Source organism: Adiantum capillus-veneris, chromosome 14 (assembly GCF_014529385.1).
Source record: "Adiantum capillus-veneris isolate H3 chromosome 14, ASM1452938v2, whole genome shotgun sequence".
NCBI lineage: Eukaryota > Viridiplantae > Streptophyta > Polypodiopsida > Polypodiales > Pteridaceae > Adiantum > Adiantum capillus-veneris.
In genome coordinates this window covers 150,378,801-150,404,182 of record NC_140944.1, presented here as the reverse complement: position 1 = coordinate 150,404,182, position 25,382 = coordinate 150,378,801, and the positions used below count along the sequence as shown (strand labels likewise).

The 25,382-nt window shown below is 41.2% G+C and overlaps 1 pseudogene; it reads right to left on the bottom strand.

The window, feature by feature from the left end:
- Nucleotides 1–638: 638 nt before the first annotated feature.
- Nucleotides 639–8,705, bottom strand: LOC147443356 (uncharacterized; annotated as a pseudogene).
- Nucleotides 8,706–25,382: the final 16,677 nt, after the last annotated feature.

Below are 25,382 nucleotides of genomic sequence, written 5' to 3'. Positions count from 1 at the left end.
CCGACCAGCGCCACGCCAATATCAGTGAGCTCGACTACTCTTCAACTACTCTACTCATTCAGCTGGCGATGGCAGCTATGACAAAGCAGTTGCGTGCCAGATCCCGACCATCGCGTGCACCACCAACTCTCAATCTCTCTCTTTCATTATCTGCTCGTCGGCGAATCTCTCTCTCTCTACAGCAACCACCCGAAGCAGCCAGGGCGCAAATTTGGCCAACCGTTTACTACCCTTGCATGGCCCACCCCACACACAGGCGCTCATACACGACCCTGCCCTCAACTCTTGGAGTCACATATGGCTGGTTGCTGTTGTACAGCCGCCAAGTTTTTTTTTTTCCCTCATGCATAGCTACAGCAGCCCACGGCCCCTATGCTCTCTCTCTCTCTCTCTTAGTCAGTCAATAACCTTCCAACCAACAACTGCACACACACAACACCATGACTGCATGGCACGGGCACTCAGAGACCAACGGCTCCTCAATCTCTCTCTCACTCAGCCGCCCACCGCAACTGCAGTATGTAGTAGTATTGCACTTGCACCGCTGCATGCAAAGGCATTTTGCATGGCCCAGAAACCAGAAGCCCGTTTGTTTTCACCTCCCTCCATAATTTCAGTAGCATCGCTAGTAAAAAAGCTCAATGGTGCACCGTCAAGTAGCCACCCATTATCTCTGTATCGGCTGCCATGCAGCGAATCGCTGCACTCTCACCTCCTCGACCAAGCCATTTCTGCTTTTTGACCTACTCAAATGAGTTATCCCCAGCACCTCTCACTATAGGGACCATCCAATAAATCTCTCTCTCTCTCTCTCTCTCTCTCTCTCTCTCTCTCTCTCTCTCTCCCTCTCTAAAAAGCATGTATCTCTCTCTCTCTCTCTCTCTCTCTCTCTCTCTCTCTCTCTCTACCTCTCTCCCTCTCTAAAAAGCATGTAACTCTCTCTCTCTCTCTCTCTCTCTCTCTCTCTCTCTCCTCTCTCTCTCTCTCTCTCTCTCTCTCTCTCCCTCTCTAAAAAGCATGTAACTCTCTCTCTCTCTCTCTCTCTCTCTCTCTCTCTCTCTCTCTCTCTCTCTCTCTCTCTCTCTCTCTCTCTCTCTCTCTCTCTCTCTCTCTCTCTCTCTCTCTCTCTCTCAGTTGCCGCCAACCTTTGGGCCTACATGGCATCAACCACCGAGCAATCAATGGCAGCTGTATTTCTGAGGACCTCGTGGTGCCCACAACCTCTATCTCCAGCTCACTTCGACTTTGCACACTCGCCTTCACTTCTACCACACCCCACTCCCAATACTGAATGCTAACCATTGCCCACCCCTTTTGTGTTATGCATGGCGCCAAACAATGGACCCAGTCCCTGCGAACAGACAACTCTCGGCCTCTTGCGGCCTCTGTAGCCAGCCCTTTGAATGTCATCCTCCTGAGCTGCTGACCACCTCGTCCTCCTGATGAAGCTCCCTCTCTCACTTGCAGTTTCCCTCTTTTGCAGCGCTACGTCCTCCACTTTCTCTTGCGCTCGTGAGCCCTTCATGGAATACTACAACACCACACGAACACCAGCAATTCAAGCAGGTGAGCTGAGAAGGATGCAAGCCAGTAAAGCTGAGAAGGATGCAGCCTCTTCGTATGGCCTCTTTGAACGTGTCAAAAGTGGAGCCTGGAGGGAGAGAGGATGGAAGTAAAGACAGTTGGGAACACTCCCTCCTCCTATAAATTCCGTTTGCTGCAGAAGCCATAGAATCTCAGCTCAACTTCTCAATCTCAAACCAAAATTGTTACAACAGCCTTGACTTGATTGCAGAAAAAGAATTAGCATAAACCCCCCAATGAACTAAGAGCAAGCAGTTATCGCGTCAATTTCTCCCTTTCTCTCTCTCTTTGTGTTCTAGGTATGCGCTGGTCTGTGCATGCATGTATGCAGGCAACCCTGGCGCCCTCTCCCTAAACCTCTTCATGAAGAGCCACTGCAATACCTTCTCAGGCGACGCTCGATGCAGAGCATCCTTGAACATTGACGAAGCGGGACAGTGCGTGCTGCAACACATTCCTGATGATTTTTTATTTTATTTATTTTTACTTTGCTTCATTTTCATTTATACCCAGGCATTGGATCCAGTTCACACGGATTGTATCAATTTGGCTTTTTGTAAAGTGTTCATATAGCATTTCATTTCATTTCTCCATCTCCTCGTGCAACTACCTATAGAGGCGGCTATTGACGAAGCTCTAGCAAGCCCGCTGAACAAAAACTCGCTGCATGAAATGCTTCACATAATTTTTATAGTTTTGAAGCTAATTTTGTATTTTCGCTTTCAGTTTGAGCCATACTAGTAGACATTTATTGTGAAAGTTTAACAAATTATAAAAAAATAAATAAATAAAAAATGACATAGTGTCTCACGATCGTCATTCATTGCCTGGAAACGTAGTACTGTTCTCCCTTGCTCTCAGCCATATGGTGGGCAAGCTACAGACACTCAACGGCATCATCACAACTAGGTCACAGTGTCCGTTGTCAAGTATGCTCACGCATTGACGATGCTCATGATGATTTTTCCAGTCTTTTGCTTTACGACATTTTATTTTGTACCGAGGCATTAGATTAGCTCCACAAGGATTGTAATTCTGGTCTTTTTAAGACTGTTAATATAACATTTCCTTTCATTTCTTTTTCTTCCCTCTTGGTTGCTGGTCAATGACATAGACGCATCGGACATTGAGGATTAGATTCACAAGGATTTTCTCACTTTGTGTTCTTAGGTAATTTTGGCATTTTAAAGACGATTACGATAACATTTCATTTTATTTCTCTCTCTCTTCACAACCCCCCCGTCACATCCCTATTGTTATGTTTTGGTAATTGACGTCAATCATGTTAGATTTTTGGACAATTACGCAATGTATAATAATTCACTATTTGCAATAAAAATAATAGTAGTACATTCGAGAACACGCGTCTACCTCGTACCGGAACAACACACAGGGCATGGCTCATATAAATAATTTGGACACTAGTATCATACACCCTCACAATTGACGCTTACCTGGAGCACCTTTGCTCATTCTAGTTGAACATGGTCATTGAGTTAACAATATTTTTTTGATGAAACTTAAAGCCAAAATTAAGTGCTTCACAACTGCTTGAGCACAAGTTGCCGTGCAACAACTCGCACTTTATTCTTGTATTTGTTTTTGGTTAGTGGCACTAGTTGATCTATGCTATTTAAAGTCAACATTTTCTTTCCATTCAGTTGTCTCACGTTTGTCTCGATTGTATACTAATCCCTTTTGTAGTTGTCATTGCAAGTTCCTGACCAATTATTAACCCCATGCTAAAACATTTTGGATCTATTGGTATACTTTGGTGTAAAACGCGAGTTGCAGCACTTGTACCTCATCCACATACCAACAATGGTCTATATATTCAAATACAGTTTACCCTCCGGGTATGTACATCAAATATGTCATTCCTCTTTTCATATTTCATTTCTCTGCATTGTGCTCTAACATGAATACTCAGACACTGCTACTAAGATCATCACTTCTAATTATAATGAAAGGAATTTTTCTTGAGTTGATTTATCATTAAGCTATGCTGCTGCTTATATGAGTTAAGGTGCTCTTGAATAGTGAAAAAAAAATTGTAAGTACTCTGCTACTCAACTATACTCCAATGTGGTATCACACAGGTAGTCAATGTTTTGTTTTTATGTCTTGTCTAGTCCATTGGTCACATGCACACAGATCCGCCGATTTAGGCAGTGTGTAAATGCTCACCTTGGTGTAGATCCGCTGATTTAGGCAACACCAGTTATCTGTGCAGATCCGCCGATTTAGGGAGCACACTGACAAATTGCAAATTCACAATGGTAAATGCAGATCCGCTGATATAGGCAGCATTAGTGCATTTTCGCCGATCTAGGCAGCACATCTTATTGGTGTAGATTCGCCGATTTAGGCAACACCAATCACAAAATCATGCTGCAGAGGCTGGCCACCACTGTAACTGGTATGATTTTGTTACCCTGGTACATAATAAAAGTGATTTGGATTTGGACTTATATTGTGGAATTGGAATTGGATTGGAATTTGGTATCTGGTGATTATTTAGCAGTGTTTTTGTGATGAGACTTGACATTATGAGATTGATGATGAGCGTGACCAATGATATCCTGATTCATTAGGGTATGACATATACTCCTTATTCTAGTGGTATGGGACACTAAAATAGGTAGTATATGGATGACGGCAGGCATAAGCAATATTGTCTAATTTTATGAATTTTTTACTATTTGATACAGATTTCTAATCATTGTTTTTGACAAGTACTGTTTGCAGATTTTTATCTTCGCAACGGAGGACAGTTGCTTTCCAACGGAGAGGTATGTTATGGAATTGATATTTATCCATTTATTGCAGCTGACAAGTGGCAAAAGCATTAGCAGATAATGGATTATGCAGAAGGATATTATATTTTATGTATATTTGATTATTCAAGTGCTCTTTTATGAGCTTTGGCCATTTATGACCGGCCAGCCACTTTGTAACCAATTTGACCATTCAAGAAATCTATATAACAAATACGTGCAAGAGGGAAATGGTCACTCTTGCACGGGGGGAAATTGCACCCAGTGTCTGTGTTGCTCTTCTCATCTCTCCTCTCTTCTCTCACCATGCCGGCGTAGCACTCTGCTCTAGGAGGTGCGCCTGCACGTGCTCTCTCAATCGCTCTCGCTCTCTGTCTCTCTCTGTTCGTGTATCTTGCGATCATGCGACCACGTGATAGTGCCAAGTATGACGATTAGTCTGTTTTATGATGTTTATTGTGTTATTTTGGGTATTTCGCAGGGCAGCCACGCACCCGTTTGTAGCACTCTCTCTCTCTCGTTCTCGCTCTCGCTTGCCCAAGAAACTACAGTGGCTTGACTACCTATGACCACTAGTTATGCTTCGAGGAAGGGATCATAACCTTGGATAATCAAGGAGTTAATATAAGAGTGGATGATTGAAGTTTCCATGAGGAATGCAAGAGGAGGAACAGTGATAGATATATAATATGTAATTTGATGCTAAATTTTTTCTTTTATGATTTAATTTCTATATGTATCTTGTTGAGTTTTGCTCGCTTTTATGATTGCTCGGAAAGGTTTTCTCGGAGTTTGAAATTCCCATGCACCATGCAGATGCCAAACACCAAGAAAATGCCAAGTGGTAGCCATGCACATGGAAATTTCTAAAAGAAGCTCTAGTTAAGTTGTACGAGCTAGATGGCTCATGTTTTTTTCATTTTTAGCCTTAGCTAAGCCTTATAAAAGGGAAAGGAGTGATTTTTCAAGGGCTTTTTTGCAAGAGGGTGTGATTGAAGGTTGCAAGCCTGTGTAGTGCAAAGCTTGCCATTGGAGTTGCATATTCTATTGTACTACCCCTTATGCAATAATACCAAGTATTAGCCCCTACATCTTGTGTTGCTTCTCCCCATCCCCCCTTTTTTTCCTTGCTCCTTCTGTACTTGCCGGTGTTTGCAGAGGGTTTGCCTATAGCTTGAAGGGTGTCACTAGGAGGGTAGAATTGGGGTGTTTTGTGAGTCAAAAAGGGTGAGTTGAGCAGTGTGGGTGTGTTTATGCTGAAGTGTGTTTCTTGCAAGATGCGAGGCGGTAGTTCGGTGTGCTACAGTGGGATTGTTAGTGCAAATTAGCCAATTTGAAGGTGTTATTTGAGAGGTTAGGGGTGTTGTGGAATCCCTGGGCTATAGAGAGACAAACATTTGGTGTGCTGGGTGTGTTCCCTATTCCCCCTCTCTAGCGTTTTGGATCTGAGAAGAAGAAAGAGTTAGATTCTATGTCTTAATGTATTAAAGACGATCAAAATTCATCCATTTTTTTAGTAACCATCTTTCTATTGTTGAGACTGAATGCATACAATCCCAACAAAAGTGGAAGTTCTTCACATGTAAGATCTACCTTGAGCTGTGCAAGAGTTGTGCTTGGCATTGTCTCCATCACAGTAAGTAGGTTTTCTCAAAAGTAGAGCTCCATTGATAAAGGTTTGTTCCTAGACTCTGTATCTTGATCGAGTGGAATAAGTTGCCCACTAAGAAGATGATATTTAAAATAGTAAAACAACACTATGAAATTTTGAGAACTTATAATGAACTTGCAAATTATGGACTTCTTTTGCAAAATACAAATTTTGTTATGTGACTGTTTCCTATCACAATTATCATCTAAAAAGTCCAAACAGCTCTTAGACTTGCAAATGAAGATTGTTGCGGTAGTTCTTATTTGCTCATCGAAGAAGAAATCTACAAACACTTCAAGAGGCATAAATAGTGCGAGTCAAACTATTTTTGTGGCAATTGAATACTTGAGGGACTTTTGTATATCCTGAAACCTATTCCTAAAGCTTTTACTAGTTTGCGAAGCTGGCAGAGACCAATCCTTACTGTCAAAGGATGGAAGTGACAAAGGAGCTAGACGACCCCAACCAAAGGAAGTTCTCAATTCCAAATATGACTTATCATAAAAGAATATTCCATTATATGCAAGTTCCTTGTGTTGTCTTCCTTGGTATATTTGCTCACCAATAAATGCATGGAAAGCATCAAAAATCCCAACTATGCTCTCAACTAGTTGCCAATCCGTCCTATTCGATGGATAAATATCTAAAACATACCAAAGATGATATCCACCACTTAACCTTTGAATATAATCATGCACTAAGTGAGATGCTCAAAATAACTTACAGTTGGGTCGATGGCGTGGAAAACTTGGAGGAGATGTTTGCAGCCTTAAGTCTGCATGCTGGAAAGTATGTTGTATGAGGACCTCTTTCACCCGCTTGCTTTGTGCACACACTTTAAACTCTTTAACTTGTCCCTTGAAAGCCTACACGAAATCATTGTGTTGCCTCCTGTTCCTCCTCCTAGTTTGCAGTAGAACCCAACTTTCGATAGTTATTCGAGATGGTATCCATGCTTGATCATCTGTAGTATAACTGTTAAAAATGCTAACAAAGTCAATGGTAGTGCTAGGCCTTCGAGAAGTAGTCATGGTGTGCACTAGAATACACCGAAAGGTTAGTGCAAATATGAAAAAGGAAAGAAGTTTTGAGAGGGAAGTAGAGCTACTCAAAGTCATATTTGGGCGGGAACATAGATACTAGATAGAGTCTTCAATGAAAGTTCTGAAATTTGTAAGTACAGAGTTAGTACGACTTATGGCATTTATGCCTTGAAAGCGTGAAATTGTGCAATTTGATGAACAAAAATAATATTTTCTCCCTTTTTTCTAAAAGAGCTTGGCTCCAAAATGTTGATTCTCAACGTAACGTTAGCCTCTTCCTCATTGGTTGAGCGCCACTCTCTCTCTAGAACCGAAAGGCCCAAAAGTGAGTCTCAACTTTCTCCTAATGGCTCAGTGTGAGGAGGTACAAAAGATACCATGCCTAGCAAAGAAAGGAGGAGCTGGAAACAAGATGAAGTGTTAGAGAAAGTGACCTATGAGGTGCACAAGCAAAAAATCAAAGGAAGCCAAGTAATGTTTCATTTGCAATTGTCTTAGTTTATCAAAGTCTATGTTTGTTCATACCTACCCACTACTCTAAACTTTCTTCATGTGATCCAAGGTCAATGATACATCTACTGCAAGTCAGGTGTGTGTATGATGAGCATACATTTCCATCTACTACTCAAGTAATCACATGGGGCAGTGTTATACCAACTCAAATTTAATTTCCATCAAAGATGTGACCTTCCTAGTGTGTGTGTGTGTGTGTGTGTGTGTGTGTGTGAGATACCCTATGTAAGGGAAGTGGACATCAAGCGAATCATGCTTGATGACAAGTGTATACAACATAGGGATAACTAGGGGAGCACCGAGATGTGTATAGAAATATGTCAATTTTTACTCTCCCCCTGCCTCTTTGGTTGTAATCATTGTAACTTTGACTTTGTTGGTTTGGCCATTGACCTCTTCCAGCATTGTTTCCACGACCATAGTTTCCTCTTCCACCTCTATTGTTTCCACGACCTCTAGAGGAAAAAACCTGATCTCTGGAATTGTTATTTGATGTAGAAGGACCTGACTTGCCTAACTTCACCTCTTCTTGCAAACAAAGGTTTACTAACTCTTCAAAATCAGGCATGTGTCCTCGAACAGATATAGATGTATCCAATGACTTGTATTCCGGTCCCAAACCATTCAATGTCACTGAAACTAAGTCATCATCTGGAACTTCAACATTAATGCTCTCAAGATCTTCCTGTATTTGCTTTATCTCTGTCACATAATCCGATATGGATCTATTTCCTCGCCATACACAATGTAACCTTTGCTTCAAGTAAACTTTTCGTGGTTCTGCATTGGAGCTGTTCATTCTTGCTAGTATCTCCCATGCTTCCTTTGGATATTGAGCCTTCTTCACATGTGGTATAAAGAAGTCACTAATGCATAGTGAAATCCAATGCATCACTTTCCTTGAATTCTCGATCCACTTCTTGTAAGCTTCTACTCCTGCTTGCCATGTTTTATGTGCTTCAACATTCTCTTTGTTTGGTTCCAAACCAACCTCGGGACACTCTTGTTCGCCTGTAATGTAGTCCCATAAACCTTTTCCCATGATAAATTCTCCATCCTGTAAGACCATATGCTGTAGTTCTCTCTAGTCAGCTTCTCTCCAACAATCTGTGTGACTTGAGTTGAACTTTCTGCCATTTTCACTCTCTCAATTTCTTCCAAAGGATTTTGACAAAATTTCAACACAGTTCCGTTTGTATTTGGACAATATCTCAAGTGACAATCTCAACCAAAGTGCTCATAAACATCTCTCACTGCCAAGGGAAAATCCACTGACTCACTTTGCCACAGACTGACTCAATACTATGCATAAATACTCTAAAACAATGTCCACATGGATTTGTATGCAAATACAATCCATACGCTATCCTGTACCACATATCCATACATCCACCTTCATCCCATAGTCGTAAACGACATATGAGGTCTTTTGTGGGGCCAGTCGGGGGTTCGCTCCAGTACCTAATCCACCTTGCCAAGGTACCAAAGCTCCCAAGGCAAGGCTTCAAAAAACCTCACTCGACCCTCACAAAGGCTGCAGTTTTCCAAAATACATTAACCACATATCCATACATAACCACAAAGTACTCAATCTGACAATATAACCGCCTCAACTTCTTCCCACAACCTTTCTTACATAAGCGATTGTCCATAACGGACCCACAACAACCAAACATAATCTTCGATAACACAATATCATGATGCAAAAGCACTATGTCGCTCTCCAAAACCTGTGTAAATGCTGAATTCTTCACCTGTAACCTGTAAATCTACTACCGAGTGCAAAACTGGAAATCTCCTATGCCTGTGTGAGCTGGCTGTTTGCTATAGAAAATTTCTGTGTTTGGAAAACCTGAGTATGTCAATGCGTTCGGAATGCCCAAAAACATAAAGATAGACTCTTGGATCACTGTATTCCGAGTTCGGGTGAGGGAATTATGACCAAAAAACCTCTCTTTTTGGCTGTTTTCCAGAGCTGCGGAAATCTGTGTATTGACTATGGCTTCTTAAACTGAGCTCTGATACCACTTTGTAGAGTGTGCAGGTGATGGACAAGGTAGGAAAGAAGACTACGCACACACACCAACACACATCGAGACACACACACACACACACAATCGTTACCCTGCAGCAGCCATTCAACGTGTTGCTCTCACTCTACTTCTCTTTGAACTATTATCCAAAGTATATTTACAACATAGTATAGTCAGTGTCCGGCCGACCATAGTATAACGAACATATTCTTTAACATCATATTCTTTAACAAAGGAATCCAGCTTAAGGATAGTATGAACCTTGTCAATGCTTACAATGCTACATTAGACTAAGCAAATGTACATGTTTCTTTTAAATATCAATGTTTTTGTCTTATAACACTAATTCTCTCTTTATTGTGCACAAATTGAAGTAGTATGCATACTAAGATTCATGTTTGGGATGAGGACGTCTCTCAAACACCATGTAGAATTTGTCACTCTACTTGGGAGGATGAAATGGACTAAAGAGCAGACATGCTTGTGGCAGCTATGTCTCCCAAGCACCAAGTGGATTAATCATCCATCTTGGAATGATGATGTAGGCTAAAAAGGGGATCCTCTACCCACTAACAAAAATTGATTAATGACTATGGCTTTATCTCTTTTCCCTCATAGTCGAGGACGACTATGATTTCAAGAGAGAGGTAATGTTATTAAATCTAATATCTAACCAACCCAAATGATTTTCTAATATTAAACTAATCATTTAATGTGGGATAATAAATGGGAACAAGGGTTAGAATATAGACATGTGCTTACGGATCTATCTCAACACGGGGCCAATGGTAAAGGGGTTAACTAACGGAGCTTAAAAGACCTTAGGGTTAGCTTCATTAAAGACCTCCAATGGTTAGTGTTAAAATTCCTTTGAAATTAGGCATTGAGCTTGACGTAGGAACCCGACCTAAACTTACCTTTGACCTTAGGCAAAGAATCTAGGGCTGAGCTTTGAGCTTGAGGTGGGAACCCGACCTAAACTTGCCTTTGACCTTAGGCAAGCTAGGGCTGAGCTTGAGGTGGGAACTCCATCTAAGGTGCTTGAGTCAAAAAGAGACCCTACAAACTTAATGCGGAAGTTGCTTTAGAAACTTCCTATACATGCGGGGTAAGGTGCTTGAGTCAAAAAGAGACCCTACAAACTTAATGAGGAAGTTGCTTGAGAAGCTTTCTTTACATGGGGGGTAAGGTGCTGAGTCAAAAAGAGACCCTACAAACTTAATAAGGAAGTTGCTTGAGAAGCTTCCTATGCATGAAAGTCCCAAAGTTAGGGAAATCTTTGACCTAACCTTACACTCACCCAAAGGGCACCCCTTTTCTAAAAGGGCATATGGGACACATGTCAGACTCTCACTAAGCTTAACCACATGGTGTGCTTGAATGCTATTGGTTGGGCTAAAGAGGGGTTTAATGAGCTTCTAGTTCCATCCAACAAATATCTAGATATTTTCAAGCTCTCTCTCTCTCTCTAAGGGGTAAGGAGGACACTTGTCAAAAGACTATTCATGTACTTGACTACATGCTGCATGTGATTGGCTAAGGGGAGAAGGGTCCAATGACCTTGCAGCATGTGGAAAAATTGCAACTCCCCCCAAGCAAGCAATGGGGGTGCTAGGGGGATATACACCACACACACACTCATTTTGTGGATCCATTCTCACTTGGTGAAAATTGAGGAACTCCAACTCCTTCTCCAAGCTTGTGAGAAGTGAGAGCCTACACCAACACTCTTGGCTATGGAATGCAAATCCAACCAAGAGCCATGCTTCAATGCTTAAGCTTACCATCTTCTCCATCTTCATTACTGTGCAATAATGTATGTTAGCAAGAAGAGTGATGATAAGTGAGGAATGCAAATCCAACCAAGAGCCATGCTTCAATGCTTAAGCTTACCATCTTCTCCATCTTCATTACTGTGCAATTATGTATGTTAGCAAGAAGAGTGATGATAAGTGAGGAACTATTTCTTTCTCCTATGAAATGTTTCTTCTTCCTCTTCCCTACCCTCATTCCCCGCTAGCTCTCTCCACCTTCGAAGGTGTTTGAGGCCTTGGGACTGAGGCTTGGGATATTTAATGCTTTCTATAAAGTTTATGCTATGTTTGTGATGCATGAAGCTTTCCATCTTCATTGCATCACCTAGGTCACAAGGAACACAAAGATTGTATTGTACCAAGTCCCTCTTGATGGGAGAACTACATAAAAAATTCCTATCGGAGGGGGGACCGCCGGCTTCGTATGAATCTGGTCCTCAACTATTGTCATGTTCTCTAAACTCTCTCTCTCGCAAAAGTATTGTTCATGCCAAGTTAACTAAGTACCATGTTTATGTTGCTACCATCAATTAAGTTCACCCGCTATGCTCACAAAGTAATCTCACAAAAGTGCTTCATCTAATTTCCTAATTCCGCTACTCTCAAAATTCATAGGCCATTTTCATTACATTGGTATTAGAGCATTTGGTTTCTCTTTTCTTGCTTAAGAAGAGAGGTCCTTAAGTAGCCTAGTAATGGGTTTTTTTGTTAATTATACTAGGGTAAGTGGGACCAGGATCTATTATCGATTTTGTTGAGTGCACTATGTGGGATATGGTGCACACCTCGGGAGCTTTGATCTTAATAATGGAGTCTATTTAGAGTTGCCTATAGCTTTAGCATTATTGAGCCATAAGAAATACGAAAGGAGCTATCCCTCGGCAACTTCGCTATGTTAGACTCACTCCACTACTCTCTATAGTTAACCAATTCGAGCCGTGGGTGTAGATACTTAAATGCCTATTTTCAAAGGCCAAGAGGAGTAGCAACTAAGGTTTTGAATTGCCAAAGCATACAGTAAGTAAACACATAAGTTTAATTAACATGGCTGACAATAACCAAGAGAGTAGAATGAACATTGATAACTTTGATTTTGCACATGAAGGTGCCAATGATGATGCCCCCATGTTTGTTAATTATCTTGTCACTAGGTTGCAACAAGCTATGCGCAACCCCACCTTTGCAAGCCGAAGTTACTCAACAACTTCGTGCTTATGGGATTTCCTTTCCTCTCCAAGAGGAGAGAGAGCTTACAAGGCCTCTTGATGAGACCCCCAAAACAAGACTCTCTCCCATACGAGAGGAGGAATCCAAAGATCAAGAAAGCAATGAATCCCTAAATTCCTCCGAAGATGTGGCTCCACAAAGAAGGCGTACTAAACGATCGCCAACTCCTCCCAAGAGGAAACGGTTAACCCATAGTCCTTCTCCTCATCACTCCAAAAGGCAAGAGAGGAAACCAAGGAAGAAAAAGGCAAGAAAGAGGTCAGCCTCTTCTCCTTCTTCTTCACCTTCCTCCTCTACCGATGAAAGCTATGGCTATTCTCCTAGAGAATATAAGAGGGGAGGACATCGCAACTCTTGCCCTACATGGCGAAGGTCACAAAAGCTCAAGAAGTTCAAAGAGGGAGGAAAGAGTATCTCTTTTCTCACCTATGATGGCACCTTTGGTGCTACCGACAAACTATTGGCCTTCATCCAACAATTTGATGTGGCCTTCTGAGACGAGGGCTTCACGGAGTCCTCCAAGCTACGCCATGTAGCTTTGCACTTCCAAAAATCGTCTCGTCAATGGTGGGCTAGCCTTCGTGGCAATGGTGAAGCCCCAAAGACATGGAAAACTCTACGAGTTTCCATCATGAAGCAATTCCTTGCAAGCGATGCAAAGGACAAAGTGCTCACTAAATGGCGGAGTTTGAGGCTTTGCTCTCATGAGTCTATCCACAAATGTGTGGACAAGTTTTGAGATTTACATCTCAAGGCTACTGTCTTTCAAAAGATAGACTTTGTTGAGCAAAACAAACAATTTTGTGCGGGATTACCTAAAGAGATGGCCAAGTATGTCAACTCTCAACGGCCTGGTTCTATCAGCGAAGTAATCCACCATACCATGGTTGCTTCACGCATCAATTTCCAACAAGGGGTTAGACGGAATGTCAAGCCCATGGAAAATAAAGACAAAAGTGATGCAAAGGGAAAAATTAATGCTCAATTTTTTTCCCAAGGCCATTCCAACAATAATCGGTCCAAGGAGAAAGGAGTTTACAAAGGTAAGAATAAACTCTCTCCTAAAGAGCTTGAAACTTTTCGCAAGGATCACAAATGTTTTAAGTGTGGGGAGCAAGGACATGGTTATCGTTCTTGCCCCAAAAGAAATGCTCGCAATGAGACTCCTAGAGCTTCCACTATTGAAGCTCCAAAAGAGGATGCTCATTGTAAAGGATCACCTCTCTCCTATGCTTGGGGAAAGGTAAGGGAGCATGATGACTTCATCTTGTTTGACCCTGGTTCTACTCACAACTTCATATCAATGGAGTTGGCCACCAAGTTGGGCATTCAAGCTTTTGAGATGGGAGATGCTGTAATTGCTGATGCCGCTTTCAAGGGATAGCAAGCCTCCGTTACTCCCTTGATTGGGAATTTGAGGCTTCATGTCCAAATCTATGTCGACAAAGAAGACTTCTTTATCTCTCCTCTCCAACATGAGGATGCTATCCTAGGGGTACCATGGTTCAACCGCATGGCTGCCAACATGAAGTTCCCTGAAAGGAGAATCTACTTCACCTACAGGGGAAATAATATGTATATAGATGCTAATGAGTCTGGTCATACTATACCACTTGTAAATCCTCTCGCCCTTGATAAATCAATGAAAAGCTCAGTTTCTGCGTACATGATTTTTGTCAAAGAATCCCTAAAAGGTCCTAATGATTCATCAAAGATGAATGGTAGGAATCAAGAAGAGTTAGGCTTGTCTAACTTTCTAAAAGGATTCCAAGATGTGTTCATCGATGATATCCCTATGGACTTACCTCTAAAATAAGGGGATGATGACCATCGAATTGAGCTCCTATCGGGAAGCTCACCGCCTAACAAACCTCCCTATCGAGTTTCACAAGCTCAACAAGTGGAGATCATGAGGCAAGTACAAGAATTGGTAGACAAAGGAATGGTGAGGCCTAGCTCCTCTCCCTTTTGTTCTCCAGTCCTTTTAGTGCAAAAGAAAGATGGTACATACCGGATGTGTGTGGACTATCATGCACTAAACCATATCACTATCAAAAACAGATTTCCTGTACATCGCGTAGAAGATCTGTTTGATAAGCTACAAGGCTCTACCTACTTCAATAGGATTGACCTTAAAAGTGGCTACCATCAAATAAGGATAGTGAATGAAGATATCCTAAAGACCGTGTTTCGTACAACATTTGGCCTTTATGAATATCTAGTCATACCTTTTGGCTTGATTAATGCACCAGCTACATTCAATCAATTAATGGAGAAAATTTTTAGACCCTACTGCAATTCACTAGAGTGTTCTTTGATAATATCATCATCTACTCCAATTCATTGGAGGAACACAAGCAACATCTCCAAGTGATTTTTCAAGCATTAAGGGAGAATAAGCTTTTTCTCAATCAAAAGAAAAGCGAATTTTTTCTTCAAGAGATTCAATACTTAGGTCATATTATCTCTCAATATGGTATCCGTATGGATCCATCAAAGTTGGAGGTAATAAAAGCATAGCCTAATCCAAGGAATCTACATGAGCTAAGAAGATTTATTGGTATGTGTGCATACTATAGACGCTTCATAGAAAAATTCTCTCAAATAGCAGGACCATTATATGACTTAACAAAGAAAAATGTTAAGTATTCATGGACTACTAAGGAGCAAAGTGCTTCTGACAAGCTCAAAAATAAACTTACCTCCCAACTAGTTCTTATGCTTCCGGATCTCTCAAAGCCATTTGAGGTCCAATGTGATGCTTGTGGTGATTGCCTTGGAGCAGTCTTGCTTCAAGAAGGGCATGCCATAGCATATGAGAGCCGAAGGCTCAACACGGATGAACGGGTGTTAGGCATTTATGAGAAAGAGCTGTCAGTTGTTCTACATGCCCTAGACACATGGAAGCACTATCTATTGGGGACTCCGTTCATTTTACGAACAGACCATCAAAGTCTCAAGTACTTCATGACGCAAACAAAGCTTTTCGACAAATAAATGAGGTGGGAAAATTTTCTTTCGCAATTTAATTTCCACATTGCTCACTTTGCTGGTAAGCACAATCAAGTGGGTGATGCACTTTCACGATGACCAAAAGTTAATGCTGTGTCAATAGCAACTCACAATGATCTATCTTCTATGATAGATGAGTATGCTATTGACCCTGACTTTAAAGACATAATGTCATCCCTTGCTTTGGGGAAGAAAGAGGAACCATTCACCTTGTAGGATGGTTATCTTCTCCATGGCAATAGGCTATGTGTTACCCACTCCCTTCGTGAGAAAGTCATGTATGAATCCCATGCTCCTCCCTATACGGGGCATAGAGGCATTCAACCTACTCTTTGAGGGGTAGAGACGTACTTTTATTGGCCTACCATGGAAGTGGACATACAAGAGTATGTTTCAAAATGTGTGGTATGCCAAAAGACCAAGTACGATAGAGGGAAGCAACCTGGATTACTCTAGCCATTGCCAATTCATAACTCACCATGGGAGAGTATATCCATGGATTTTATCTTTGGATTACCCAAGTCTATCCATGGGAATATGGGAATATGGACAATAGTCGACACATTTAGCAAGCAAGCACACTTTATCCCTCTCAAGAAGACTATTAAGGCACACCAAATGGCAACTCTCTTCATATCACAGATTTTCAAACACCATGGATCGCCAACATCCATCGTGTCAGATAGAAATCCTAGAATGACCATTAATTTTTGAAAAGGTCTCTTCAAAAATCTAGGTACAAGATTGGATTTCTCTTTAGCCTATCACCCACAAACGGATGGCAAAAGTGAGGTAGCCAATCTTATGATTCTTGATCTACTAAAGACCTATGTTACAGAAGTAGATCAACGCTCACAATGGGAAAAGTACTTACCTCTTGTAGAGTATGCATATAATAATACTATCCATACTTCTACAAGAAAAGCACCTTTTGAAATCATAGAGGGACGACCTAAAAGTCCCTTGCTACTTAAAGTACATGGGAAGATCTTCGTTGCCAATGAGTATAGCCATGACCTACAAGCATCTTTTTAAACGATTAAGGAGGCTATATCCATCTCCCAACTAACGCAAAAAGCTGTTGCTGACAAGCATAGAAGGGCCTTAACGTTCAAAGAAAATGATTGGGTCTTACTTAAGTTTCCTAAGGCTCGATTGAGGCAAACGACGAGCAAAAATCCTACGAGCCATCAAAAGTATTATGCTAAACTAGCAAAAAGATACTATGGTCCGTTTCAAATTTTGAAGCCAATCAATGAGGTGGCTTATCAACTCAAGTTGCCTAACCATTGTCTCATACACAATGCTTTTCATCTCAGCCTACTTAAACCCTACAAAGGAGAGTCTCCAAATGAACCAATTATTGAAGACCCTCCCAAAATCAAAGACCAAGAAGAGGTGCCACAACCCGAAGCTATCCTTTCGCATGAAGACAAGGTACTACGACATGGTAAGATTATCCGATGGTATCTTATTAAGTTCAAAAATTATCCTTTTGAAGATGCTAGATGGATGCAAGGAATTCAACTTAAGGATAGTATGAACCTTGTCAACGCTTACAATGCTACATTAGAGTAAGCAAATGTACATGTTTCTTTTAAATGATCAATGTTTTTGTCTTATAAGATCAATTCTCTCTTTATTGTGCACAAATTTAAGTAGTATGCATACTAAGAATCATGTTTGGGATGACGACGTCTCTCAAACACCATGTAGAATTTGTCACTCTACTTGGGAGGATGAAATGGACTAAAGGGCAGACATGCTTGTGGCAGCTATGTCTCCCAAGCACCAAATGGATTAGTCATCCATCTTGGAATGATGTCGTAGGCTAAAAAGGGGATCATCTACCCGCTAAGACAAATTGACTAATGACTATGGCTTTATCTCTTTTACCTCATAGTCGAGGACAACTATGATTTCAAGAGAGAGGTAATGTCATTAAATCTAATATCTAACCAACCCAAATTATTTTCTCATATTAAACTGATAATTTAATGTGGGATAATAAATGGGAACAAGGGTTAGAATATAGACATGTGCTTATGGATCTATCTCAACACGGGCCAATGGTAAAGGGGCCCAAATGAGAGATGGTTTGTCAAAGAGCAAGGTTAACTAATGGAGCTTAAAAGACCTTAGGATTAGCTTCATTAAAGACCTCCAATGGTTAGTGTTAAAAGTCCTTTGACCTTAGGGAGCTTGAGGTAGGAACCCGACCTAAAATTACCTTTGACCTTAGGCAAAGAAGCTAGGGTTGAGCTTGAAGTGGAAACCCGCCGACCTAAACTTGCCTTTGACCTTAGGCAAGGTAGGATTGAGCTTGAGGTGGGAACTCCATCTAAGGTGCTTGAGTCAAAAAGAGACCCTACAAACTTAATGAGGAAGTTGCTTGAGAAGCTTCCTATACATGGGAGGTAAGGTGCTTGAGTCAAAAAGAGACCCTACAAACTTAATGAGGAAGTTGCTTGAGAAGCTTCCTATACATGGGGGTAAGGTGCTTGAGTCAAAAAGAGACCCTACAAATTTAATAAGGAAGTTGCTTGAGAATCTTCCTATGCATGAAAGTCCCAAAGTTAGGGGAATCTTTGACCTAACCTTCCACTCACCCAAAGGGCACCCCTTTTCTAAAAGGGCACATGGGACACATGTCAAAGCTTAACCACATGGTGTGCTTGAATGCTATTGGTTGGGATAAAGAGAGGTCCAATGAGCTTATAATTCCACCAAAAAAATATCTAGATATTTTAAAGCTCTCTCTCTCTCTCTCTCTCTCTCTCTCTCTCTAAGGGGTAAGGAGGACACTTGTCAAAAAACTACCCATCTACATGACTGCATGCTGCATGTGATTGGCTAGGGAGAGAAGGGCCCAATGATCTTGCAGCATGTGGAAAAGTTGCAACTCCCCCCAAGCAAGCAAGAGGGTGCGAGGGGGATATACACCACACACACACTCATTTTGTGGATCCATTCTCACTTGGTGAAAGTTGAGGAACTCCACCTCCTTCTCCAAGCTTGTGAGAAGTGAGAGCTACGCCAACACTCTTGGCTATGGAATGCAAATCCAACCAAGAGCTATGCTTCAATGCTTAGGCTTACCATCTTCTCCGTCTTCATTACTATGCTATTATGTATGCTAGCAAGAAGAGTGATGATAAGTGAGGAACTATTTCTTTCTGCTATGGAATGTTTCTTCTTCCTCTTCCCTACCCTCATTCCCTGCTAGCTCTCTCCACCTTCGAAGGTGTTTGAGGCCTTGGGACTGAGGCTTGGGATAGTTAATGCTTTCTACAAAGTTTATGCTATGTTTGTGATGCATGAAGCTTTCCATCTTCATTGCATCACCTAGGTCACAATGAACACAAAGATTGTATTGTACCAAGTCTCTCTTGATGGGAGAAACTATAATACAAATGCCTATTGGAGGGGGGACCGGCTCCGTATGAATCTAGTCCTCAACTATTGTCATGTTTCTTAAACTCTCTCTTGCAAAAGTATTGTGCATGCCAAGTTAACTAAGTACCATGTTTATGTTGCTACCATCAATTAAGTTCACCCGCTATGCTCACAAAGTAATCTCACAAAAGTGCTTCATCTAATTTCCTGATTTTGGTACTCTCAAAATTCATATGCCATTTTTGTTACATTGGTATCAATGCACTTACAATCTTGTTGTCCATGATGCATGCATGTCAGTTGCTGCAGATTCACATGTGTGAGATTTTGACAGTGGTGCTACAAAGCACATTGCCTCACATTGTGAATTATTCACCTCTCTCGAGTTTGTCCCTCATGGGAATTCAGTCACTTGTGCCAACAATGCCTCTTATCTAGTTCAGGGAGTTGTAAATATTGTGCTTACTACTATAAATGGCAGTTCTTTCACACTTGTTGATGCACTTTATGTACCTGGGATCAAGAAGAATCTGTTGTCTGTATCTGCAGTTGCTAGTCTTGGACTTGTCGTCAAATTTGTGGATGACAGATGTACAGTTCATGATGTCAGTTTTGGTGATGAAATTGTTGCCTCTGGCCTTTTGTGCCATGGGCTGTATAAGCTCACTCTGTATGACAAGTGTGAACAAAATTTTGCAAATGCAGTTGCAGATTCAAGGGCTATTTCAGATGCAAAAACTTTGGCATGCACGTTTTGGTCATTTGAATTTTGCCAGTTTGTTGCATTTGCAGAAATCTGACATGATTGTTTCTTTGCCGCCTCTTGAAGCACATGTCAAACATGTTTGTGAAGGCTGTATTTTGCATAAGATGCAACGTTCAAACTTTCCAAAGGATGGTTCAGTTAGGGCCACATGTAGGTTGCAGCTTGTGCATAGTGGGCCCATGCAAACTCCGTCCTTGGGCAATTACCTTTACTTGTGAATTTCATTGATGATTACTCCAGGCATGCATGGGTATTTCCGCTTAAAGCAAAGTCCGAAGTTTTTATGTGCTTCAAATAATTTCTGGCTATGGCTGAAAATGTCTCGAAATGTACTATGGGCACCCTCCATTCCGATCGAGGGGGGGAGTATATGTCTCATAAATTTAATGCATTTCCGGCTAGTCGTGGGATAAAACACCAATGTACAGTGCCTTATACGCCTCAACAAAATGGTGTTGCTGAGAGGAAAAACAGGTCACTTACGGAAATGGCATGATGTATGGTCAAACGGCAAGCTTTGCCGCATTCTTTTTAGCTTGAGGCCATCATGTGTGCCACTTATGTACTTAATAGGTGTCCTACGAAAGCTTTGCAGTCTATTACTCCATATGAAGCATGGCATGATAGAAAGCCTTCTATTGAGCACATGCATGTTTTTGGTGATTTGGCATATGCTTGGTGCCAGAAACACGGCGCAGAAAATTGGATGATAAGGCTATCAAATGTATTTTTGTTGGTTATAGTGCTGAAAGCAAAGGTTGCAGGTTGTATCATCTGCAAACAAAGCATATTGTGGTTTCACGGGATGTAGTGTTTGTGGACGATTCTGTTCAACCCTTGCTATCATGTTACTAGAGACAGTAATGTAAGCTCACAGGACATTTATGACACTTTGTTGCCTCTTTTTAGTGGTGGAAGTTCGAATGTAAATTCCAATGAGGTAAATGTACAGCCTATCGGAGTTCCGAAAATGTTATAGATCAGCCTATTACTGATGCATATGTACATGATGTGCTTGATAAGGAAAGGACTGAAAATGAGCAGGCTAGAGGTATGCAAAAATGGTTGGTGCATACATTGCGTGACTGTAAATTGGATGCACCTTTGTCTAGTTGTACTCGTTCAGCAAGCTCTTGCCATGCATCTTATGCTTCAAATAGTTATGCTTTGGCTGTGTCTAGCTTACATGATGTTGAGGAACCTCTCTCTTTTGATAAAGCACAGAATTTAAAAAATTGGATGGTTGCCATGCAATCAGAATACGATGCACTTATAGAAAATGACACATGGACTTTATGTGATTTGCCTCCTGGCAAAAAGGCCATTGGTACGAAGTGGGTTTACAAGTTGAAACGCAAGCCAGATCATGAGATCATTCGCCATAAGGCTTGACTTGTTGTAAAGGGTTATGCACAACAAAAAGGCATAGATTATGAAGAGACTTTTGCTCCCACTTGTCGTATGACTACTGTGCATTTTCTATGTGCATTGGCAGCTCATTTTGGTTGGGATGTACATCAATCAGACATTGTTACTGCTTTCTTGAATGGTGACATATTTGACGAAGTTTATGTAACGTAGCCTCGCGGTTTTGTCAAGAAAGGACAAGAGGACAAAGTGTGCAGATGTAAGAAGGCTTTGTATGGGTTGCAGCAATATCCTCGTGCTTGGTATGAGAAAGGTGACACGCATTTGGCCAAACGAGGCTTTCGTAACAGTCCAACAGAAAGCACATTGTATGTAAAGCATAAGGGTGATGTACTTCTCATGGTGGTTCTTTATGTAGATGATTTGCTGATCACACTGGACCAAATGAGAGACATATTGTTGAATTTAAGGCTGATTTGAATGCTACTTTCAAGATGAAAGATTTGAGGTTGTTGCATCATTACTTGGGTATACAGTTTAAGCAATGCGATGGTAGTATTGCCTTGTTTCAGACAAGTTACATAGAAACATTGATATGTAAGTTGCGACTTGAGGATTTCAAACCTATTGCCAGTCCCATGGAAACAGGTTTGAAATTGAGTCTTCATGATGCTAGTAATCCTGCAGATGTCACTCTTTACCAAACTGTTGTTGGATGCCTCATTTATGTATGCAACATGAGATATTTAGTTTGCAGTCTCACAGATCAGCAGATTTATGCATAGCCCAGGGTCTAAGCATTGGCAGGCTGTCAAGAGGATTTTTTGATACCTTAGTGACACTTTACATCTTGGCTTGTTTTATCCCAAGGGGGGATCATTTCCGCCAGACTTGCATGCTTTTTTGGACTCAAATTGGGCTAGTTGTTTTGACACGCGAGTGTCCACAAGTGGTTTTTGTTTCATGCTTGGAATTTCATGTATATCATGGTTGAGCAAGAAGCAACCTACTATGGCCACTTCTAGTTGTGTGGCTAAGTACAAGGCAGTCTTCACAGCTATGATTGAGTGTGTATGGCTTAGACGCCTTATGGCTGATTTGGGTGTTGGATAGGACACTGCCAATACTATCTACACTGATAGTTAGAGCACATTGGCAAATGCGAGGAACCTAGTTTTTCATGCTTGCATGAAGCACATTGAGGTGCATTACCACTATGTCAGGGAGAGGCTCTCAACAGGAGAGATCAGCTTGGTTTATGTGCCAACATAGGACAACCTTGAAGATCTTTTCGCAAAGGCATTGTCTCATGAGAAGCTCGAAGCTTTCCGCAAACTCTTTGGGCTTACTCCCCTTTGTGGACTGATCATGTCCTCAGGGCATGGCACTTCCCTTTACTCCTGTGCCATCTCTCATTCATCGCATTACTCTAGGGGGGACTTGTTACCATATACATGTGGTAGTGATGTATGTGAACACACTAGGACCGCCTGGGCATTTTTTCCCTCTTTAGGAGGTTTTTTCCCCCGTGCATTGTATATACGTCCATCATTCTAGGGATATCTATCTTTTCATTGCACACTAAGTAACACGCTCTCTGTTGTGTGCCTTGAGCTTCCTTCATCTTCTCCAAGTTGTGTGTGTTTTTTTGCAACCCTAATTCCAACAACATCGATAAGTTGAACTTTAACACGAGGGTCCAAATTAGTTATAAGGAGCACTATTTGCCCCTCTCTGTCACTCACAAGCCTCTCTCTCGCTGAAGCAAGTGGCAGCAACAGTCTCCATGTGACTAGAAGGCAAAAATCCTTGCCATTGTAATCTCCACCACACCAGCAGTCGCTTTGATGTCCTTCCCTGAGTCACTATCACTACTTTCCTCATGATGCTTTCTTTTTCCTTTGTCCTTTGTAGAACCTCTGTCTTTTCCTTTGGATTTGCAATCTTTAGACAAATGACCACGCTTTCCATAGTCCTAAGAACGGCTCTTGGTCTTCTTAAAGTGCTTCCACACCTTTGTCAAAAATTTGAATTTTGCCTTGAGTTATCAACTCGGCTTCCTCCTCAACGAGAAAAGAGATGAGATCATCAAATTCCAGCTTTTCCTTTGTGATTTGTATTGGAAGTGTCCTAGACACTGTTTTATACGCCTTAGGCAAATTTGTGAGAACCAAAGTAGCTAATTGAGTACCGGTCAATACACTTTTCATAGCCAATAGTTGGTCATGAATAACTTTAGCCTTCATAAGAAATGATTGCATGGAACTTCCTTGTGGAAACTAGATGGAAAATGACTGTCCAAGAAGGGTGACTTTTTGCATCATAGAATCCCAATCAAACACTCCAACAAGCTTGAACCACATATCGTTTGCAGTCTTCAATGTCTGAATGGCTAGAGAAATTTCCTCTGTAAGAGATTTCGCAATGGTTGACATTGAGTAGGGGTATGGAGTGAGCTTTGGAGGGAGCTTTTTCTGGAAAATGGACTGGATGGTAAAATTATTGAAAAAGCTCTCTCCAACAAGTTTGTCATGGATTCCCTAGCCATCTCGAGAAAGCTCGCTCCACAAAAGTAGTTCTAGCCATGTATCCTCTTTTTCAATCCTCTCTCTCTCTCTCTCTCTCTCTCTCTCTCTCTCTCTCTCTCTCTCTCTCTCTCTCTCTCTCTCTCTCTCTCTCTCTCTCTCTCTCTCTCTCTCTCTCTCTCTCTCTCTCTCTCACGTTCCATACCTCCTGCATAAAAATGAAGGTTAAACAAAGCAGTGAAACATTGTTTTCAAATAGAAGATTTCAGGGTGTACCTTGCAAAGGTGTGCCATCTTCCTCTTTCGTCCAATCCTCCTCCTCTAGCGTATCGAACCAAGCATCGTCCTCAGGCATCTGGATGCCTTCCATTGGCCAAGTGCTCTCTTTTTTCATTGCGGACTCTAACAATGTGTGCACAATCCTACTTTCTTTCTTGTAGATTGGTGTCTTACAAAAAAAAAACTACATTTAGATAGTCTTCACGCCATCCAGCAGTAGCAGCTATATCAAAACCATACCATAATTATCACACTAGTAGATCACTACAAATATGCCTTTGTGATTGGCTGTTGCAAACGCAAGTCGAGCAAGTTGTCCAAACTGGCATACTTCCAATTTGTTCCAATCTGGAACCTTAGAATTAGAAAGCCCATACACAGGAGCATTGGATGCCAAAAATAAAATAGAAGCTTTCACTATAAACTCAATGGCCGATCCATCACGGAATAGACAAAGGTATTTCTCCATGTGGCTTCACAATGCTCAGCAAAGCATCCTTCATGTCATCCTTTGTCTTGTCCAAAGTGAAATGTGCAATCTGAATGCAATCGCCAGATCAAGCAAGATCCTAACCCACGTGACATTGAATAACTACCATTCATGAAGGCCACTTGCCAAATGATGAGTACATTACTAATGGTAGGTCCAACACATCCAATATTTCTATTTCCAAACTTTTTCCAAAGTCAATTACTTCCTTCGCAGACATTCCAATCCTTTTTCTTGAACACCATAAAGATAGCAATTAAAAAGTGATTTCTACTTTATTATTCTATGAATAGTAGCACAACTTACATTTTTCCTTATCAAGAACAGGCCTTGCGATCTTGTAGCATCTCCAAAATGCTCCATCTGCACAACAAAGTTGAAATCGCTATCAAAAACTAACTTGTATGAAGAAATTAGAAAAAAAATCTTTTTATGAAACTACCAATCACAAACCTGAGAGATATTAGCAATCTCTTCTCTTTGAGACACCTGCTCACTAGACTCAGTTGCCATGGGTACTTGGGGGGTTTGGTGATGCACACTATGTGCACCTCCACCCGCTCTTTCTCCCTATCCTTTACAACATCATTGTGTGCCTTTTCCTCATATAGAAGGGAAATACCCATCACCATACTCAAGAACCATGGAAAATTTGTATAAACAATGCTTTGAAAATTAGGTTCTATTTGCATTGCATTGAAAATGCAATCTTCTTTTTCAACATCAAGCAATGTGTGCAAACTTTTGACACTTTTAATGTTGAAGTTGGGCTTTTGTAACCATTCAACACAAATAGTGTATTATAAGCACCAAAAATAACTTGTTCATTCTTAATGTACATATCTGCATAGACATCTTGTCCCTATGTTTCCCAATGCCTTTCTCACCTCAAATTGCGGTCCTT